The sequence below is a fragment of the Numida meleagris genome, chromosome 1 (assembly GCF_002078875.1).
Source record: "Numida meleagris isolate 19003 breed g44 Domestic line chromosome 1, NumMel1.0, whole genome shotgun sequence".
In the NCBI taxonomy this organism is placed as follows: Eukaryota; Metazoa; Chordata; class Aves; order Galliformes; family Numididae; genus Numida; species Numida meleagris.
The window spans coordinates 124,514,759-124,537,701 of record NC_034409.1 but is presented as its reverse complement, the minus strand read 5'-3'; positions in this window follow the sequence as shown (position 1 = coordinate 124,537,701).

The following is a 22,943-nucleotide window of genomic DNA, read 5'->3' as shown; positions in this document are numbered from 1 at the left end:
CTTTGAACATGCAACATAAATACAATTTCTTTGTGCTTATAAGAAAGTTTTAGAGGATTTAGAGACATGTTGGAGGTTGCTGCACTTTCAAGAAAGAAATGAATTTCTCAAATAGGGTGATTTTAGTACATTTTGTACTTTATATACCTTCTGGAAATTAAGTCAAAGAACCTACCCTCCTTTCTAATGCAAAATTAACATACTATATTTTTTATCTTAAAACATACAGAGCTCATTATATACTTAACCACTAACTTAAATTAAAATATTATGCAAACAATGATTTAGCATCAAGTAACTAGGGAATAGTCTCTTAGGATGTTAAACGAATAACACAATGAAGCCAGAGCATAGAACCAAGACAAATAAGCATACACAACTGTGTCATAAAAGTGAACAAATAACATTATATCTTATTTCTTTTTATACTTTTGTGTGTACAGGAAGAAAATACTTTTTTTTTTTTGTATTAGTATAATGTGTAATTTGATTTGCATCTTATGCACAAGCATATACACATCAAAATTATTATATAATACAGGAGTCAGGAACCCAACTTCCATTCACCAATTGCAGTTCACCTGCTTGAAAAATCTGAGCTGGAAAAACAAAATGTGAGTGATGCAATTGCAGAACATAAGTGAACAGAACTCTATCCTGATAGCAAGAGCTTAAAAACTCTTCTTAGAGGTTCCTGATAAATAGTCTAACTAAAAACTTTGCTCTTCAAGGAAGAGAAAAAAAAATAGTGTGTGAATAGCACTTTTAGAAGCTGCAAAAACAATCCTAGACATTTTGACAAAATTTGAAATTATACTGGGAATAGGTTAATGGCTTGCATAGGAAAGCAAACAAAAATATTACTAAGTCCTTGTAATATCCAGAATATCAACCTGTAAATTGAAGAGGGCTTTACTGTAAATCATAGGTAAATTTAAAGGCTCTCTTTTTCCATCCGTAGGAATTCTGGGAGTACTTACTTTTCCCCTCCTGTATAGGGACATAAGACACATATTTAGTGTGATATGCCCTTTCAGTGTGGACTGTTAAATTACTTGGTGAAAACAGAAATTGAGATCTATTTTTGTTCCCCATCACGTGAATGAACAGAAGCTGAAACATTTCACAAGTTCTTGCCTCTGATGGTAAAATTTTCATCAAGAAAGAACATACAATACTGTGATTTATCAGGGCAGTCTCTGTAGGGAAAATAAGTTTGGAGTACATTAAACATGTTTACACTAGCTAGATTTAATTTAATGATAGAAGAAAAGCTAAAGCAGAAAGTAATAACTGTAAAACTACACTGTGCAGTACCTTCTCCACAGTCTTGACTCTATAATCTTCTTCGATATTCTTTCAGAAACTAACTCCCTGCTGTGAGGAATTTGCAAGAAATCTGCGTTATAATAATTGTTCATTGTAATTTTATACAAAGATTGATCTTACTGAAAAATTACTTCTGTTTCCTTTTTTTCCCTTCACTTGCCACTATATAATTAGTGTTGCACACTAACATACAGGACTATAAATTATCCATATTTAATAAAACATTACAAAATTCAAACTGTATTACTCCTTTATCATTACATCAGATATTCTCTTTGGGTTATTACCACCAGAACACAGTCAAGGAAAACTACTGCTACAGTCCTATACCCTGAGCCTTTGATTAGTGTTTGAAGTATGTCTGGAATATAGCATTATAAATTACTTATTTTCCTAATAACTTAGGACATCACCTTTATTTTTTTCCCCTTGAAGAATCAATATTTCTTCCACATTATTTACATTCCAGCAGGAATTCACTCAGTGCCACACAACTTGTTCTGTTTTCTCCTTGGCTTCCCTCCACACACTTAAATATGATGGTGTATTAATGTTAAACACTTGCATTAATTTTCATGTAATTTTTATATGAAATTTCTAAACTTTATTCAGTGACAAAACTCATAACTTCTAGTGACAGTAGGATTGCTCTTAGAAATTTATAAACTGAACATACTTCTAGTATTACATCACTGGCAACTCTGCATCAACAGAGTAGGCAGTCCAGATGATTTCCAAGGCTTCCATCTGAGTAGCAGAGTAAAATCATATACATCATTAGTATCAGAAGAACTATAGTATTAATTTTGGCAATTCAAATTTAAATTTCATTTTTGATGCATATTTTCATAGTGCTTACTTCAATTAAAATATAGCATAAAACAAATGACTTTAAGATATATCAATATATATACATGGATGTATTTGTAAATAAATATGTAAATGTGTATAAATATGTAAATAATATAGATGAAGCATAAATGTAATGTAATGCCTTATTAAGTTAATATGTTTTAAAAAATAACCATATCTTTTTGGAAAAGATAAGATGCACTAATTACTTACAGTTCTGCAGCACCTTGCTTTTTAACTTCAAAAGTTATTACAAAGGCAATGTACCCAAGTTTTCTTTCAAATTAAAGAGATCCTTTTCTGCCTTCATTATTTCCACAGAAAGATACTCTCTTTCAAACTCCATTTTATTGTTCTACTGAAGCCAAACTTGTTTACTCTTGTAGAGCAAATTTATTTTTCCCTCACAGTTATCCAGATTATATTTTATAAGCTTTTGATTCTCTCCCAATTGTGTACCATCAGCAAATTTCACCAAGTTGCTCCTAGTTATAGTGTTAGGTGAAAAATGTAGCAAGGCAGATTCCAAAGTCATCTTTGAGGATACTCCAACATAAGATTAGAAACAAGACTTTATCACGCTAAACTCTATCAAAATCTGTGAATCTCCTCCTTAGTCAATGAATGTACACATAAAAATTTGCTAATAATCTGTTGTTACTCTTTCTAAGATGAACCATTAAATTCTAGGCATCTCCTTTTCTAATATCAACAAGTTTAAATAGTATAATAATTTTGTGTTATCTGCATCTACAAAACCAGCTGTTCTTAAAGAAAGATACTATGCTACATTATCTGTCTCCGATAAACCATTCGTATGGCAGGAATATTTGCATGTGTATCTTTACATCTGTACTTCTCTCTGAAAAAAAAAAACATTGTTTTTAAATCACTCATTCTATCAAGGTCAAAATAACTGGAGTATTCAAAATATTGACAGATTAATGCTCATTTAATCTAGTTTGAGCACATGGCATTCATTTTGTTCTGCTTCAGATATAATGATCAAGGTGTTTGTTTATTTATTTATTTTTTCTCCTGCTTTTTTCACATTATCCACAGTGCTTGTATCCTCACAGCTGACAACACTGTACAGTTTTGCTTTGGTATCACATCTAGGTAATCTTTCTTCTTTCAAAATGCCATGTTCATTCTCCTTTTTATTAAATGTTTGAAAGGTTAATTACTGTTTATTTTTACTCCTTTTGAAATTCATTAGACAGTTAGACATTAAACTCTATTTTTTTTTTTTGCCTCTTACCTGCAATACTACCTTATGCTTTAAATGAACTTCAGTATCTATAGAATAGTAACTTCATTATACATGTAATGGGAATAATTATTGGTAAAATAGGTAACACAGAAAATAAATAGTGACATATGGTGGCAGCTTGCCATTACAAAATTTGTATTTAATGTGTACTGTAGGAGATGGATTAATGGCATTAGTGAAAAAGTATTTTCTATCTGATCATGACTGATATAGTAAATGGGTTTTAAAAATATTTGCTATATGTCTTTTGTTTGAGGATATATAGCATGTGGGCCTTGAGGAAGCATTAACTAATCTTCAGAGAAGAAAATACATATAATTTCACTTCATTCTGAATGACAACTTTTAAAGAACACCATACTAGAAGTCTTTTTTTTTTAATTTTTTTTTTTTTTTACTTTCAGATGCAGTTTTGTCTGTTCTCCTGTTTGCAAAAATGAATGAGCAATACCTTCTTTTGTTTCCCAAAGCTTTTTTCTCTCACTGATAGCTGAAAACAAAATCACTGAAGAATCGTGGAAACATGGAGAAGTTAAAACTTGTAATTTTCTTCCATCTTTTAATCAAGATCTACCTTTCCTTCATCAAAATTCTTATCCTCCCTTCTACCCTGCTCTCACATTGAAGTCTGTTGCTCCAGTTAGTCTTTCCTGAGCATAAAAAGCAATTTTATGTTCAAGCACAAATGTATATAAAATTTTATTGTGGTAGCTATTCTTAATCAAAACAACCAATACACCCTAAGTTTCAAAAAGGAAAAAAAAATCATAATCAAAATCCAAATCCACGCTCCAAAATTCAAGGTTACTTCAGAGGAAATATCTATACCAACAATAAATCCACAAGCTACGTATTTTTAGCAGAACTTTTCAAAAGACAATGTCAACTTGAGGCAGAGATTTACCATAGAAAATATCCATCAAATCGATTAAAATTCAAATCAGGATTTGAAAGAATGTAGAGACTGACAGCGGAGTTGAGCTGTTGTGGAACATAATTTCACGATTGTGGTATATTTACTGGAGGCAACTTATTGAAATGTCCTCTTCTTGAGAGAAGGCAAATCTCCAGGGTGCCGGATAATCTGTTCCATGATCGATCCCTAAGCAACATGACACGCAGCCTTAACTGTCCTCTTAACAGGGGAGGTTGGTATGCTGACTCTAAGAATAAAACAACATAGAGTGTGGAGTGGGGTGGAGCTGCTGTGGCCAAATTCAGTGATAATGTAGGGATGGAGACTTGATGATACCACTGGAATTGGTAAAGTACCTCGCTTTTCTGAGTCAACCCTGAGCAAGTGTTTTTCCACTTTTCTGTCAAAAACATGATTTTGAGTAAACTTTTTCAGACAAAGGTATGTTTGAGTAGAGTAGTCATTCAAGCTCCACCTGAGTTAATAAAAAATAGTATAAAATGTCTTCAGAGAGAAAGAAGTTTGAGGGGGCAGAAGATTACCATCATGGGCACAGACAGATATCACTGCAGGCAAGCCAGGACCAGTCAATGAGCTGAGTCTCTCTCTCCAATCCCCTCTCCCCCTGCTCCCAACCTATAGGGATGCCTACTCGGTAAGATTTGCACTCCTTGTTATACTGAGTGGTTCCTTGGGAAACTTAGAAATCTCTATAAAGTTATTCCACGATTTAATGTGATTGTAGTCAGCCATATAATTCACATTCTTTGTTAACTTCATGTGCTTTGCAGGCAGTGGTGATATCACTGGCAATCCAAAATAATCTGTAATAAGTTCTTTTAATAAACTACTCTGTTTACTAATCTAGTCGTGAGAGTTCTCTTTAGACATGGCTAAAACTCCTTAGGAGTGGACTTGAGAGCCCATTAGAACACAGCTAGATTAATTGGGCATTGTGCTATTTGTGAATCTGTAAGCATGATAGTTCATATATTGAACTCAGCAGGACTTATAGTTCCAAACTGAGCATCACTCAGAATCTAAGCTCAGCCACCTCTAGTACCTCTAATATCTGAGGACAAGTGGAATGCAAAGAGGTTTATTTTATGCCAAACTTCTCTGCTCTTTTTATGTGATCACGACCTAACATTTTCTAACAAAAACAGAGAATTCAATGGGTCTTCTAATAGAACATGACTAAGTATATGTCATGGACTCATACTCTACCACTGCCATTTGTATAAGGTAAGTGAATCACCACAGCTGTTGGCTATTTGCTGTGCACACTGATCATGGGAAAGCTAAAGGAGCTAACTGTTGTAGGCCAATAAAAGGTCCCATTTACAAAGTTATTTTTCAAAGAAGTAACTAACAACAGCAGATATATACATATATCTTAAGGCAAAAAATGCATACCCATCAAATCTATGACAAGTTTATTGCATGGCCTTATTATTACACCAATATTTTTCCAACAAACCCACAAGAAGTACATGTACAAAGTAAAACCATACAAAATAGCCCTGGCTGTCTTTCTTTGCTTGTAAAGAGCCACTATATAAACTGAATTGAAATTATAAAAAGATGATTACATTAATTTAAAATGGCTTGCCTGATGTTTATGCAGCATTTATGCCTGTACTTATTTTATTATGAATGGTTTGTTAAGCAGCTATAACTGGCCAACCAACAGCAAAAGTAAATTAATTGTAAGGATTATTGCTCAATAAATAATTTGATGAGGGTAACCTAAGCCATATTTAATAAAATTCCTAACTCTTAAAATAAAGCAAATTCATTTGTAGCGATTACTGCGTGCTTATAACTGTCATGTACTCTGTATGTTTTACCATATACTTTATAAAAGGTACTCAGATAACTACAGATAGGTAGTCATTCAAAATAAGCATTTGATTTGCTGTTATTTCCGAAATGATGCATTTTACTAGCTGTAGAAAATTAAAACTACGAATAATGTGTCCATGTTACTTTAAGGATGCCTTGGTAAGAATATGCTACTTTTTTTTTTTTTTTTTTTTTTTGAAAAGTAGAAACAGAAAATTCAGTAATGGCTGGGATATTCATCAGGAAGAGAGAGGTGCTGCTCCACCTATGAATCCTAAAGAAAGAATAACCTTTAAGGTTATGGCAGCAATCTTTTCTCCTAGATATTAAAGAAAAGCGATTGAAAAGATTTAAGAGAAAATAAAAATCAGTCGAAATGATGACAAGGCATTCAGAGAAGCTAACAATAGGATAAAGGAGCAATATATTTCCTTCTTAAGAGTGAAAATATGAGGTCTGCTCTGCAAATAATGCCTCCTGTTTTATTATGTTGGCCCATGACATCAGATGCAGGTGTTAATGGTATGGCAGTAGAAGCAGAACCTTCCCAGCAATATTCCATTACATGTTGTTGCCATGCAACAGATGGCAGCACAGGAGCAGTCTGACAAAATGACATCTGACCTGGAAGTGTGCATGACGCAGAAGTGTGTAACTGGATTCCTCCATGCATAAAAATGGTACTCACTGACATTCATCACTGCTTGCTAAACACTGATGGAGACCAAACAGTGGATGTGAGCACAGTAAGGCAGCAGGTGGTGCATTTCAGCAGTGGTGGTGGTGGCGTGAATGATAAGCCATGTTCCAGATGGCTATGCACAGCTGGCACACCATGAAATGAAGAGTATCTCAATCAGGTCATCTGTGTGAATTGGCTAATGGTTGTGTCTATGTTGAAAAAAGCGGTTATGTAACTAAGAATTTGCTCTATCAATTAGTGTTATTGTGTTCTTTTTATCTGTTGCAGTTTCTATGGAAAAAAAATAGGAGGCGTTACTTTCAGAGTGACCTATGTAGAAGCCTGGATTTTCAGTTAGGGAAGTGAAGTTAGATACCAGGTTCTGATTTAAGAATTCTTTGAATCCATGAATTAAGTCATTTTGAACTTTTTGTGCCTCTGGTCTCTAAGTTGCAAAATTGGGTTATTAACAGAGAAGCTTTGTTTCAGAGAGGTGGATAACACTGTGAAAAGTTCATTTTGACTAAAGGTACTGGCCTACATTTCTACTCAATGGATCTCTTGAGATGGGTTTTTAATCTTGTTAGTTGCTGAACATATGAGTTACATGTTTAACTGAAGAAAATGATGGTGGATGGTGTGCTTCAGCCAGAGTTTTCCTGTATACATGAATATGTGTAAACAACTAAAATTGTGCTAGATAACTTTTGCAACATTTGAAACAAAACTTATCTAAATTTGTGCTGTGCCACCTGAATGCAAGGTCTTTCCTGGGGAGGGCTTTTCTGTCACTCCTCTTACTCCTCCATTGAAGCCTATGATGTTCAAAGTAGAGTTTGTATGGACAATAACAAAGGTTCCTGCACTTACAGGGTGGACACTAACAAGTATTACCTATTCTGGAGGTAAAATAGGAAGTCCTTTTAAATTATGATTAACGCAGATATATCTGCTTCGTTGCTAAATCAAAATTGAATTAAAAAAAACAACAAAGAAGTGTAAAAACGAAACAAAGCTAAATTTGTTCTACATATGTTGTTAGACTTTCCTGAATATTTTCTGATTGCTGACTTAAATTGAGGTTTCTAAAATCATATATAACATTCAACATTATGATATGAAAGTACCATACCGATTTGTGAACTTTAAGTCTGTAGGTAGTACTGGGGTGAATTTTATTTTATTTTATTTTATTTTGTTTTATTTTATTTTATTTATTTATTTTAGAGCTCTAAAATGTGTTTAAGGTCAATGATGAGATTTTTTGAGGGTTTTCTAAAGTTTCAGTTGTCAGTTTGTTACTGCTACCATGATGTTATCCATAGGAAGAGAAGAATGAACTAAACCTATTTCACTAACATTATATATTCACATAGACTGGTTACTGGAATTTAGCTGTAAAAAATAATCTATACACAGGCCTCTTACTCCACAAATTTACACCAGTCACTAGCCTCACAGGGAACGTTTTCCCCAAGTCCTGCAGGTTTAAGAAAGGTCCTCCTGGAACTTCTTATTAAAGGAGAGAATCAACAAGCCCATGTCCCCCATTTCATTTCTATCAAATGCTGACTGAAGAACATTTTAGTCATGTGCTTGTTAGCCCTAAAGTTGTTTAGAACAAGCACTTCAAAGGTACCTGAACCTTCCTGCAACTAGTTAAATATTCAAAACAGAAAATGCAAGATTACAAGAAAAATGGGAAAGCCAAAGAAATATGTGATAATATGAAGATAATTAGGCAAATATACCTTGTTTACCTTGATTATCCACATTCCAAAGGAGTTGCAAAATTTTGAAACACTTGAAATTCTTTATCTTAATATCCTCTTTTCTTGCTGATTTCTTGTATCTATTTGCACGAATCTGCAGCACTGCCTGCTGTCAAGGTCCACCCTCTACATTGTTAATGGACTGATACATTAATTTACATATTCAATTACTGTAAACATAATTATAAATATAAATTAATAGCAGTTATTACCTTGAAGCTGGTATAGTTTAGTAAGATTTTTAGCACCTTTAACTAAAAATCATTTTTTTTCTCAAGAAAAATTCTTATTAGTTGAAATAGAAAGACTTTCAACTCTAACATCTTTTAGTTTCAAAAAAGTCTTTTAACTGGCTAAAGTTATTTCCCACACACACAAAAAAAAAGTAATACAACTTATTTTTGAAAAGTTAATTATATCTTTTTCCTTAAAGCAAAACCAGAAAAAATGTTCCGAGGTCATTGTTGAGATCTTCAAGGCTGTGAGGAAACTTAAAATTATATAGGTCTTTATAAGTTTACTTTTTATCGTGAAAATATCCAAGAACAAAGTGAATAGGAATAAGCCATTTGTTGATTTATTTTTCCTTACATTCATATAACTAATTTGGTTTGCAGACTGATGGAAGGAAAATTGTATTTTCTTATTACCTTCTTCGTAGATAATATATTGTAAAGGGAAGTTTAAAAGTACACAAAAATGCCTATATGGAAAGAGTAAGTATTCACCCCACTTAGTCAGTGGTATAAAATATGTAAATTGATCAGATTAGATCATGTAAGCAGTTTTCAAAGTGAAATAGTATTGAAGAATAATATTGAAACTAATATTTCATTTAGAGTGTTTTGGTACCTGCCAATAATGACATTTGCCTATAAAATTGTAACAAGTGTTGATACAAAATGCTGCTGCATTTCTAATGTTTATTTTCACAAATTAGAAATCATGTTGTTATTTACCAAACAGATTGCAAAACAGATTGTTCAGACTTAGAAATCTTGAAGCTTTTTCTTAAATTAACAGAAGTCACAACTGTAACAAAAAGCATCTTCTCTACAACTAATTCAGTGCAGAATTGTTTTATGTCACGTGAAAACATCTGACCGTATGTAAGCTATGTTATTATATTTTCCTTTGAACTTTTTAATGAAAGAATATTCACCTTCCTAAAATTTCCAGTGTCATAACCTTATTGTTATGATCTAAAGTATTGATATTCCATCTGTTAAATTATGTGAGATGTTTTCTAGAAGGAAAAAGAAAAATGTGAAAAATTAATATGCGTTGTCTATTTCTAGTCTACAAGTGAAGTCGATGCTTTATTCTCCAAATAGACTAAGCAGAAAAGCCTGGGAGAAGTGATTGTGGGAAATCCAAGCTCTCCAGCCAAATTGTAGTTTAAAATAACTAAGATCTGATAGGCACATCCTGTGAGGAGAGGTTGAGGACTCTTGTTCTGTCTAGTCTGGGAAAAGAAGGCTAACCTCATTGATGTTTACAACTTCCTAAGGAATCAATGACAGGACATGTGAAAATAGCACAAAGCTGTTCCAGGGGAGACTGAAACTGGGCATTAGGAAAAATGTTTTTAGTATGAGGATGTTCAAACACTGGAAGAAATTTTCTAGAAAGGTGATTGCTGCTCTATGCCTATCAGTGTTCAAAAGGCGTTTGGATAACGACCTTGTTAATACATTTTAACTTTTGATTAGTCTCAAAGTGTTCACGCAGTTGGACTTCTTCATCTTTGAGGTCCCTTCCAACCCAAGCCATCCTATGATTCTATAAGTCTATCCTATTCTATTTTAAAATTCAAGTGTTTTAGTTCTGGAGATAAAGCTGTACAGGCAAATCTCAGTTCCATAAATCTTTACACACTTTACCATTAAATGTGTGGTTTGCCTCATTAAACACAAATATTTCAAGGCTTAGGAAATATATTAATAATTTTAGAACTAGAGCCACATTTTTAAAATAATTCAGGGATCTTGAAGGATGAAAAATGTTTTATAAACATTTGCTAATGACAAAGTATTTTTCTTTTCTGTGTATGTTTTCACAGCCAAAATATTCCTGAAGCTATTAAACAGCAGAAGCTTGTTACATTAAATAGAAATGGTTAGGAATTTTCCAAAATATTTTTAAAGGAAATATGGATTGATTTAAATTAATAATTTTCTTGCAGAAATTTAATCAGGAGTACTTTCTTCCACTGAAGATTTAGTTGATAATTAGAAGAAAAATCGCTGAGGGGAGAAAAAAAGGCAGATAGCAGTCTTCTTCAGTATGGAATTTAGGAGATTCATTTCAGTTTGGCTCAGACATAAGTGTCCCAGTTTACCCAACTTGATGAAAATAACTCACTCTCTCACTTCAAGAAGTACTGTATTGATATGTACGTAAGTCACCTATTTATTTCCATGAAAACTTTAACAAATACAAAGAGCACAATAACGCTCTTTGATAGGGCAAATTCTCAGATACAAAACACTATTTTTCAATATAGTCACCACCATTAGCTATGCATTTTCTCCAGCATTCCACAATTGTTGTAGTAGGCGTGTCACGGATCTCGGTCTGTAATGCAGGAAGACCCTTCCCCATATGCTTGTTATTGGTTCACCTACATACTTGAACCTGTGTCGTAACAGGGGGCCGTGCTTCTTTGTTTTCATAACAAAGGGCACAACAACTCCGTGTATGACCTTTCGGAAGTGACAGGTCAGAAGCGGGAGATTCAATATGATTGGCCAGAAGCCCACGTGAGCTCCTGGAACAGTCTAGTAAAAAGATAAGAAATACTATATAGTTCTGTAGCTTTTACCAATAAACGCCATTTTGCTGCATATCATATTGATGCTGTGTGTGGTATTTGGCCAGGACCGGGTTTAGGTTCTCTACGTGCAAGAATAATACTAAAAGGGTCGCCGGAGTTCAGTAACACACAATCAGAAAAATCTGCACCAGCAGAGTTGACCCACTGTTCCACAGCTTCTATCACAACATCATTGCGAAGAAAATGCTTCCAATGTGGTCCATCTTGCATTGGCCCAAACAGATGGAAGTCAGACTATATGGTGAATGTGGTCAGACAGTCCAGCCAAGATTGTCAGTGTGCTCCACAGTCTTCAAACTGGTATAGGGCCTAGCATTATTATGCTGGAATAGAAATGTCATCTTCTCTGGCCTCACTCTTTAAGTTAGAGCCTTCAACTTAGTCAGCGTCACAAGGTAGCATTCAGAGTTGATGATTTGTCCTGGTTCCAGTAAATCCTACCCTTTCATATCCCCAGAAACAGTGCACATCATTTTACCCACTGAGGGCTGCATCTTTTTCTTCAATGGGGAACTTCCATGTCACCACTGCACGGACTACCATTTTGACTGTGACTTGTTGTGGTCGCACCATGTCTCAACACCAGTATGATGTGATCCAGAAAACTGTTGCCTTCAGGCTTGTATTGGTTCAATAGGTTCAACTGGTTGAATTGGCTCAAACTTATGTGCAGTGATCTTTCTCTTCCTGTGTGATTCATGGAAATCACCCGATGCATACTTTCTGATATTTTAATGCTGCCACCATCATTTCCAATGCAATGAAGCCAATATTCAACTTTGTACACAGTTCCTTGGTCATAATCCATCAATTCATGCAGATGAGCCGATCGAGATATTCTTCGTTTTGTGGTGTGACAGCTGTGTGAGAACTTCAAAAATGTGTCTTGTCTTTCACATTACTGATGCCACTGCTGAAACCTACCACTCACTGCCTCACTGTGCTCACATGCACCTTTTTGTCTCCAGAAATATTCTGCAAGCATCAATGAATGTCAGTGGGTGCAATTTTTTCCACATGGAGGAATTTGATTACACAACTTTGCTTCATGTGCACTTCCATGTCATAGATGCATAGAATAATATGAGTTGGAAAGGACCTTTAAAGATCATCTAATCCAACTCTCCTGCAATGAACAGGGACATCTACAGCTGAATGAGGTTGCTCAGAGTCTGGTCCAGTCTGACACTGAATGACTGTAAGGATGGGGCATCCACCATATCTCTGGGCAACCAGTTCCAGTGCCTCACCATCCTTATTGTAAAAAACTTTATATTTAATCTAAACCTCCCCTCTTATAGTTTGAAACCATTTTCCCTTGTTCTGTCACAGTAGACCCTGCTAAAGAGTCTGTCTAATTCTTTCTATATAATATTCTGTTACATTTTGCTGCCATCTGTCACATGGCAGCAAAATGTAACAGGATATTGGCAGGAAGGTTCAACCTCTACTACCATACCACTAGCATCCACCTCTGACACTATGGGACAAGACAATAAAATAGGAGGCATTACTTTTGGAGCATCTTCATACATATGAAGTTCAAGATATTATAATATCAGAACAGTAGAATTCACCTTGGGTAATGGAGAAATACAGAAATATGGAACACCAGAATGGGCATCAGGAGACAACTTACTTTGGTCTCCTGCTTCTGAACATGACTTACATAATGTGATACCTGACAGAATCTTATGCAGCCTCTTCTTAAACGATGAGAGCATTTTCACAAGTTCTTCAGACAATCTACTCCTATAAATCTCTGCTGTTCTTATAAAAAAGATTTCTCAATCTAAGTAAGTCTGCCTGTCTGGTTTTTTAAGCCTCTCAGTCTGTGCTCTCCCTAATGTTGATTACCATTCTTTTCCTTATTGGCACAGTCTTTCACATGTTTACATAGTGGTCCAATTTTCTTTCTTTCTGTGTCCATCTATAAAGAGAAGTCTTTTTTTTTCTTCCCCTTCTCCCCCTAATCTATAAATCTTTATCACTATTGTACTACATTTTACCATTTCTATTTTTTGTGGAGTTTGATGTCCATAACCAGACATTTAGGATGCTGCAGACTTTGAATTTTTTGTTTCTTAGCATTAAACCTTGGCATGTTTCTCTACACAGAAATATGCCCCTTTCCTTCTCTTTCTGTAAGACCGTCCCATCCTAACTTAATTCCTTATACCCATATGTAACAAAACAAAACTAAATAACCTAACTACAAGATTGCTGCCAGCAAACATTACTGCTCCTAGCTGGTTACACTGCTCCTATACTTTGGTCTGTTCTGCCTATTCACCAAGTCATCTCTTTCTTTGAAAGTACTGAAGTAATTGTAGGTGTCTAGCATCATTTGTACTCACTCTTGTTTGGTATTTGGGATCAACTGTGATATATACCATTAGAAATTAACCAGGTATCATTTTTCCAAATTGCTGTCAACTTTGTCAGGAGTAGAAATACTCAGGTTAAAAAAAAAAAAAGTCAAAAAATCACAAATAAACAGGAAAATGTTGTGATCACTAATGCTGTTGTGATCACTAATGCATGGAACAAATAATTGACATAATTTTTTGTTCTCAGGAGTCATAATCTGTTCTAGTTTGCAAACAATAAGGGCATTGAGGATAGAGGATCCTTACTCAGACTTACTAGTTGAAATAAGTAGATGTAAACTTTTACTCATAGGAATTCAAAGAACTGTACAGAAAAACAAAATCACATTGGAATATAGGTAAGAAATAATTTTTAAAAAGTAATGAAGAGTTAAAGACCTCTTTTGTTAATGTTCTATGGTTTCTGTATACTATATCTACTTGTATAGTCAGGACAAATTTATTTTAATGATGATCTGACAGTATACAGATATTATATATATAATTCTATATAGTTATTATATAATATAATCCTATACGGATGTAACAAAGTAGGCAGATTTAAGGAGGACGTCTTAACATTTCTGTATATGTGGGAGCTTTTCTACATGCATTTAGAAAATCTAAATTCCTAATGTACCATTCAAGTTCTTGTATATTTTTCTAAGAAAAACCTACCAGTCCTTCGTCATGCTTGTTTCGGGACTAACATACTTAAAAACAGACACTCTAAAAAAACACCTGTCTTTCAGGTGAGCACTCCAACAACATTGTGTATACATAAAATGAAGCACAAAACCACTTTACAACCCAAACCATTCTATGATTCTACGAATATGTTGATTTTTATTGATACTTAAGTCTGTGAACCTTGCAGAGTATTGTCTATGATATTTTATGTACTGAGATACAATCAAAAGAGGCAGATTTCTGTTATTGCCTTAATGTGAATGCTAGTGGTAAGTGATATTTTAATAATATTTATTTTCACCTTATTAAATTGAATCTGCTGGATGAAATTCCTGTTTGAGAAAGTTTTAAATTGGAATATTGTGGTTGTCAGAAAATATGGAGCTCTTTATTAAACATACTGCCTATTCTTTGTATAAATTATAACTACTTTTTTATTTAAAGTAGACTCCCATGATAGCTAATATTAGAGTGCTAACTCAACTATGGAAGTCTTTTGATTTTATGCTATTTCATGTAGAGGCCATTTGTTTTTATATTATTGTTGATTCTGATTCAGAAATCCTTATTAAAAATTATAAGAGCCCAGGAAAAAAAGAGACAGAATATATCAATTTTCTAAACTCAAATTAAATGCATAGGTCTGACAAGATAAAATAACACGAAACCTGATCACTGTGCTGCTAAGAAAACTTCACTATAAAAGACTGAGTGAAAACAAAGAAAAAAGTCTGCAGTATCACACACTCTTAGAACCATCATAATAGAATTAGCTAGGTTGGAAAAGACCTACAAGATCATCCAATCCAACCATCCACCTCCCACGAATAACCCCACTAAACCATGTCTCTCAGCACAACATCCAAACATTTCTTCTTGCCTCTATCCTCATTATTTATCTAATTTTCCCTATGTTAAATCCCAATTTTGTTTCATAGGCCAAATCTTCATTAAAAGGTGAAATGAGTCAGAATCAATTATTTTCATAAAATGAACTACGTTTTTCATTTGTGGTTTTGAGGTTTCATTCGTGCTGCCTACTAAGAATGGTGACTAACCCATGAGAACATGCAAACGATGCTCAGACAGTGTCTGGAAGATAGCTCACTGAGAGGAGCGGAAAGTGTCCCAGAGAATGGTGAAGAGCAGTGAGAGAAACATTTGTGTAAACAAACATTAAATTGAACTCAAGTATTTTAGTCTGCACATCAAATCTTAGTGACATCAAAAGATGAAAATCTTCTACAGGCTTTTTAAAATATTGTAGGAAAAAACCAAAAATGTCCATCAGATACCTGAAATGACTGGAGATCAATGTCCAAAAGTAAAAGGAATAACTAATCAAGACGAGGGGGTGGGGAAAGATTCTCTAGCATAATACTAATCATTTTCTCATTAAAATTCAGTATGAATAGCTTAAAGTCCTAACCAACAACATTAGAAATTAAAAATAACAAGCTAAATCAAATATCTCTTCTCTGGATGAACTTTTAGATCTAGTGACCATATTAGGAATAGCACTTTGCTAATTCAGAAGTCCAAGATGCAGATTCTATGGCAGGAAGCAGGAATGGACCTTTTTTTTTTTTTTTTTTTTTTTTTTTACAAGCAGAGTTACAACTCTGGCTTGTAATTGAAGCTGATTTAGCTCAACAACATTGAGAAGGTTACCTCTTCTACCAGTTGTCTTCTTCAGGTTCGTTTTAAAAGAAATTTGAACGGTTTAACATTTGGCACTGCACAGGTGAAGGACATGGACTCACAATGTGACTTTTTTCAGAAGCCACAGGATGTGTTATTTAACTTTGCAGCCTTATTCTTAACTAAAAAGAACTTCTGTGTCTTTCTAATCAGATTTTTCAATCATAACTTGTAGCTGAAATAATACTGTGAAAATCTGCATGGCCACCTCAATAAAACATTTGTCTTCTCCTTAATTGCAGTAAAATTTATATCACTGATGAGGTAATATCTTAATATAAGAAGAAGTTAAAGTAATTTTCACTTTAATCCATTTTTATGTTGTCAAAATGGTATCAAAGGGTTTTGTGTATAAAGTATTTGAGTCCTGATAGTGGTCATTGCTATAAAGCACATTAAATGCCTAGTATCTCTGAAGTACGTTATGGCATTTCTTCTCAAAAGACATTTTTGTTCTTATCAATAAATTTGAATAGCTTATCTATGCTTAATTACATTTATCTCCATCAGAAGACAGTAAATAGATAATAATAATGTAGTATCTGAAATTCATGTAGTAAAACATTGTTACAAACCATTTGTGAGGTGTCTTAAAAGCTCTTTGTGTGATTAGGTGGAATAGTATATCCATTGTTTCTCCACTGACATCAGTCAATTTTCAACCACTGTCAATAAAACAGCATTCACAGCCACTTACCCATCCTTCATGCAGTCTCAGACATCATCAGTCATTTTGACTTCAAGAAAAGTTCGGATCTATCTACACAAGTTTTATTCGAGTGAACATCAATGTTGTATTTGAAAAAATAATTTTAATTTAAAATATGGTTGAACAACTGAAGTGCATTTATATTTCCTCTCCAAAATTATTGAATTGTGTTATTGAAACTTGTTTTCTTCTTTTTATCCTCTTTATTATGTATTCCTATTCTGAGTTTCTCCTGTTGCTGCTGTTTCTGTACTCCAAAATGTTTGGTTTTTTTTCATTTTTGTAAAATGCAGCTCTTGATGGAAATCAGTATCTCTAACCAGTAGAAGACTATTAGGTAACTTTGTACTTAAGTACTAAGACTTAAATGACTCAGTAAGGTTAAAAGGAGCAGATAACCAGTCATTAAAAAACTAAAGGATACATAGCCTTCCCAACAAACAGCTGGGAAAGAAGGTGATTTTGAGATCTCATAAGGTCCAAAACCAGAGAGTTTCAGAAGATGACTCTGATGACCAATTTTCCTCAAAAAATATTACAGATTAGTCCTTAACATCAGTCTTCAAGTTTCATCCTATCCCTATAATCAGTCACTGCTGTTCCATTCTTTCTTTGGATTAAAATTTCTCACTGCTTGTCTTCCATCCATTTCAAACTTCAGCAAAGATTAGTAGCTGACAGTGATAATGAAGTTTTGAGTTCCATTGCTTTCTTTAACAGGACTTCTAGCACAGGATAAGGCCTTGTCCAAGGCTGACTGTAATAAACTGAAAATCTTCCACCAACTACATTAAGCTTTGGAAGGAATCCAGGTTTCATACGTGTTCACAGTGTACAGAGTCAAATCTCACTTGCAACAATAAAATATCATCAGCCAGATCTTGTAGGTAATCACGGGGGACAGAAAATCATAATCAGGATTCATGAGCCTTTTGAACTCAGTGTGTAATAAGGATCTTAGAAAAGCAGATGTTCTGTGGTAATTCTGAGCTGCAACTGGAAGCAAATCCTTCCTGTAGCTCTGAATCAGACACAGTCACCATGTGACAGGTCAGTACGTCAGCCACTGATAAGAGGTTGCATGATTAGGGCCATTAGGGCACACACCTATCTAACATGAAATTTCATCCCTAGTATCAGAAATAATAAAAATACAGCTGCATCACTGACTGAAGTGAAAAATGGATTGAAAGAAATTCTTCAAATGCAGAGGTGGGAGCTGTTATCCAACTGCCACGAGTGTCTTATAAATACATTCCCTATGATTTCTTTAGTACGCTTAAATTATGGCTTGGTGGAAGAGTACATGTCAATGAACTGCGTGGCAAATAATAGTATTTTACATTATCCTCTTTGCCAGAGGTCATTTATAAAATAAATTCTTTAAGGAGTTCTGAAAAGGGCAAATTCCATTGATTACTTGCATCTAAAATTGGAAAAGAAGTACCCAAATAATGGAGCTGACTGAGATAGAGAGCAATTTTTTTCTAGTTCAAACAACACACCTATCTGTTGCACTGATGATTTCTTCATGTGGTCACATGCTTTGTTATATTAGTTATAGCATTTTTTTCTTTTTTAAGTCACAACAGGATGCTTAGAATGTTCTTGCAATATGCAACTTTTGCAGATTTTATTAAAGAGTTAGACTAATATCTTTCTAAAGACAGAATAGTCAATTACACCATAATTGCTAATTAGTTTAGGGAATTAAGTATGCCTAAAATTATAATGACATATTGCTATAGTCATTATGCAAAGATTTGCACTTAGATATAGACATTCTGACCTCATTTTTATCACAGATCTTTTATTTAATGCCACAGCACACTAACACCAAATACAACATACAGTCTTTTATAAAAGCTGAAAATTTGCACAAAATATAAAGTTTGCTTTTTTTTATTCATAGATCTTTTGGCTCGCCTAAATCATCATGGTCATTACTATCAAAATTTCTTTTGAATTTTTTTCTACTTACTATGTATTTTTGAACAAGTCTTTCACTGATTCTAACAACGGAGTGCACAATGTTCTGAGATATCACTGCATGCATTTTCTTATCTCGTAATATATAATTTATCTGTGTTTACTGTCATCATCTGATCTCTGTACAACACAAGCCAGAACACTTTCTTGAATTAAATCTGCCTACAGTGTCTATATGTCAGAAAAATATTTATTCAAAATATTAAACTTATCATAGACAGAGGATGCACCACAAAATCTGATAACATGTAATTGGAAATGTATATTTACCATGGTTAATAGCTGTCATTGTTTTAAATCTTCACACTATTTCACATTTGAATTTTCCTGTCTCAGTACTAGCAAGGAAGGGTAATGCATCGATTTTATAGAAACATAGAATGGCTTGGGTTGGAAGGGACCTCAGGGTGTAGTAGGCGGCAACCGAAGGTACAGGCTGGGACGCGCTAGGACCTCCCCTGCCCAGAGATTGTGGGTGTAGACGAAGCGAACAAAGAGATAAGGGAGATAAGGAAGGATATATAAGACTTTGTAACGATGCAATAAACGCCATTTTGCCGCTCACCATATTGGTGTGTGCACGCGTCAGGTTGGTCGGGGACTAGGTGTTAGTCCTTGCAAACAGGGTGCAGTTCACGAACGGAATATCTGGTGTTGAGTAATCAGCACTCAGGGTTCATCAGGTTCCAGCCCCACTGCCACAGGCAGGGTTGCCAATCACTAGATCAAGAACTAGATCGGGTTGCCCTGGGCCCCATCCAACCTGGCCTTGAACACCTCCAGGGACGGGGCATCCACAGCCTCTCTGGGCAACCTGTTCCAGAACCTCACCACCCTATCTGTGAAAAACTTCCCCTTGACATCTCATCTAAATCTTACTTCTATTAGTTTAAAACTATTTCCCCTTGTCCTATAACTATCTATCCATGAAAAAGTTGATTTCCCTCCTGTTTATAATTTCCCTTTAAATATTGGAATGTTGTAATGAGGTCTCCTCGCAGTGTTCTCTTCTCCAGATGGAACAAGCCCAGCACCTTCAGCCTGTCTTCATAGGAGAGGTACCCCAGCCCTCTTATCATCTTCATGGTTCACCTCTGGACCCAATCCAAAAGCTCCCCATCCCTTCTTGTTGTTTCTAACATCCCTTGCCCAGTTCAGTTCCACCTGTGCCTTGTCTTTCTTAATCCCATCTCTGCCTGTCTGGACAGCATCCCTATATTCTTCCCAGGTGACATGTTTCAACTTCTTTACGAAATAGAAATACCATACGAAATACGAAATACCATATTAATAACTTTAGATATCTTTACCTTACATGAAGAGTTAGGTATCAGAAACCTGCCCAGATCTCAGTTTTGAAGGGGAGTAGAGAAGGTGTCTCTTTTTTTCTTTTCTCTTTTATTTTTCGCTTTATTAACGGAATATGTAAGCTTAGTCATATATGTTCACATTTGAATAAAGGTGCATACTAACATTTGTTTCTGGAGTGTAAGCAGACAAATCATCTTTCAGTGTGCCATCCTTCAAACCATGGTACTTAATCTAATATGTAATACCTGAAGGCAGCAACTTATTAACATTTGGATAGTGAAATTTAATATTGCATAGATTAGGGAAACTTTTGGGAAAAAATTATTATGCCATTTCAGTTTAGCACAACATGAATTCCTAGACATAGATCTCAATATTTTAGTAAGCAAAAAATGCGTACTGTTCCCAGGCAGTCATTTCCCAGCTTGTGCTCTACTTCTAGCTCAGCTAGAATGATCTGTTTAGCTGGAAAGGTGAAAAACAGATTCATACTATTTGCAAATCATGATCTTGCAATTTTTACTTGTTCTTTTTAGATTTTCAATAAATATTTGCCACAGAAATATGTAATAAACAAATAAATTTATTCCAGAAAATGTTAATTTCATTAATTTTGACTGGAAAGCTTCCTCTTTTCCCCCTTTTATTTGGATGCCTTTTTTTTTGAGAAAGTACCCATTTTCTATGGATCATAAACTTATTCCCATAGGTACAATCATGGTAAGTTTTGAAAAAGTGATGTCATGACTGCCTTAGAGCACACCCTTCAGAAACAGACTAACATTTATGCCACTCTAAAGGTCATCAATACCTTGGATCTGTAAGGATTATTCATAAATTATTATTAACAATTATTATTTAACTATAAATTATTAGTTACAGTTGGCATTACAATGAAGAAGCGTCATGAATATCATAACTTTGAATCATAGAATCAGAGTATGGTTTGGGTTGGAAGGAACCTTTAAGATCACCTAGTTCCAACCCCCTGCTATAGGCAGGGACACCTCCCTCTAGACCAGGTTGCTCAAAGCCCCATCCACCCTGGTCTTGAATGCTTCCAGGGAGGGCGCATCCACAACCTCACTGGGCAACCTGTTCCAATGTCTGACCACCCTCACAGTAAAGAATTTCTTCCTGATATCTAGTCTAAATCTACCCTTTTCCAGTTTAAAGCCATTTCCCCTCATCCTGTCGCTACCTGCCCTTATAAAAAATCCCTCCCCAGATTTTCTGTAGGCCCTGTTCAGGTACTGGAAGGCCACTATAATGTCCCCCCAGAGTCTTCTCCAGGCTGAAAAGCCCCAACTGTCTCTGTCTCTGTAGGGCAGGTGCACCAGCCCTCTGATCATCTCTGTGGCCCTCCTCTGGAGATGTTGGAGTGGGTTGTGGATGGCCCCACCCTGGATCCAAGGTATTGATGACCTTTAGAGCCACATAAAGGTGGGTTTGTTTTTTAAGGGTGTGCTCTGAGGCAGTCATGACATCACTTTTACAAAAAAAAACAAAAACGTAATCCTTGTAATTTGAAGATGATTCCTTTTGTCATCAGCTGAGCATAAATCACGTGTGTGTGGTAAGACATAGAAAGGAAAAGTAAAATGACACCTTTGTAAGCATATGATTTCAAAGCCCAATGAAATAATAAATCTGTGAGTGACAATCAAGTATAAAGGAGAAAAAGCACAGTAAATGCAAGAAGGTTCAAAAGCAATTTAAACATAGTTTTTTCAATTAATATTTGAGGCTCATTTCCCAGACCAGAAAATATAAACACAAACAAGCCAACAAAACCAACAAAAAAAAACAAACAAAAAATACACTAACAACAACAACAACAACAAAAGAACTTGAAACAAATGTGGATGATACCAGCACTGGAGACATGGTGGAAGACAATTTTTCAAAAAAACACACAAAATCTAGTACAGATTTAGTTCTGAGGAGACAAACACACAAACAAAACACCACATTTTTTAGTGCTTATTTATAGATAAACCGCTGTGTAGTTCTCTAGAGAATTTGGCAACTTTTCTAAAGAGCCATCACTTTTCAGATGTACAAAAGGAATAAAAGGTAGATAATATCAGGAGCTAAAGAAAAATAATGTGCAACTACAGAAAGGATCCTGGGAAAAATATAGATAAGTTAAAGATGAAGGACAAATGATCCCTGAAGGTAGCTAAATGCAAAGATTGAAAGCAGTGGATAATGAACTTCCTTGAAGGTTAGCCCTTTGGAAACTACTCATTAATTACTGAACTTGTTTAATTAATCAAAAATTTATCTAGCAAATAAAAATTCCTTTCCACTCTGTAGCCGAATGGACATAAACTACAGGGAGACAATTCTTATGATTTTCTGAACTGTAAGTGTGACCAAAATCACCATTATGATGCTAAAAACAAACAGGACAATATGAGCTCATCAGTTTAATTATTTTCTTTTGGCATCATCCAGTCATTGCATTAATGTGTATTTTGTTGTAATAATGTTTTAATAATGTGGAATAATATGTTTTAAGACTGAGAATCTGCTGAATAAAATAAGAGTATACAAAATGTTTAATTTAATAATTGGGTATAATTTCCTGACCCAAAACCATGAAGTCTTAGAGAATAAGCATTCATCTCTTTATAAAATGTGACTTACCACTTCTTACGAAGAAG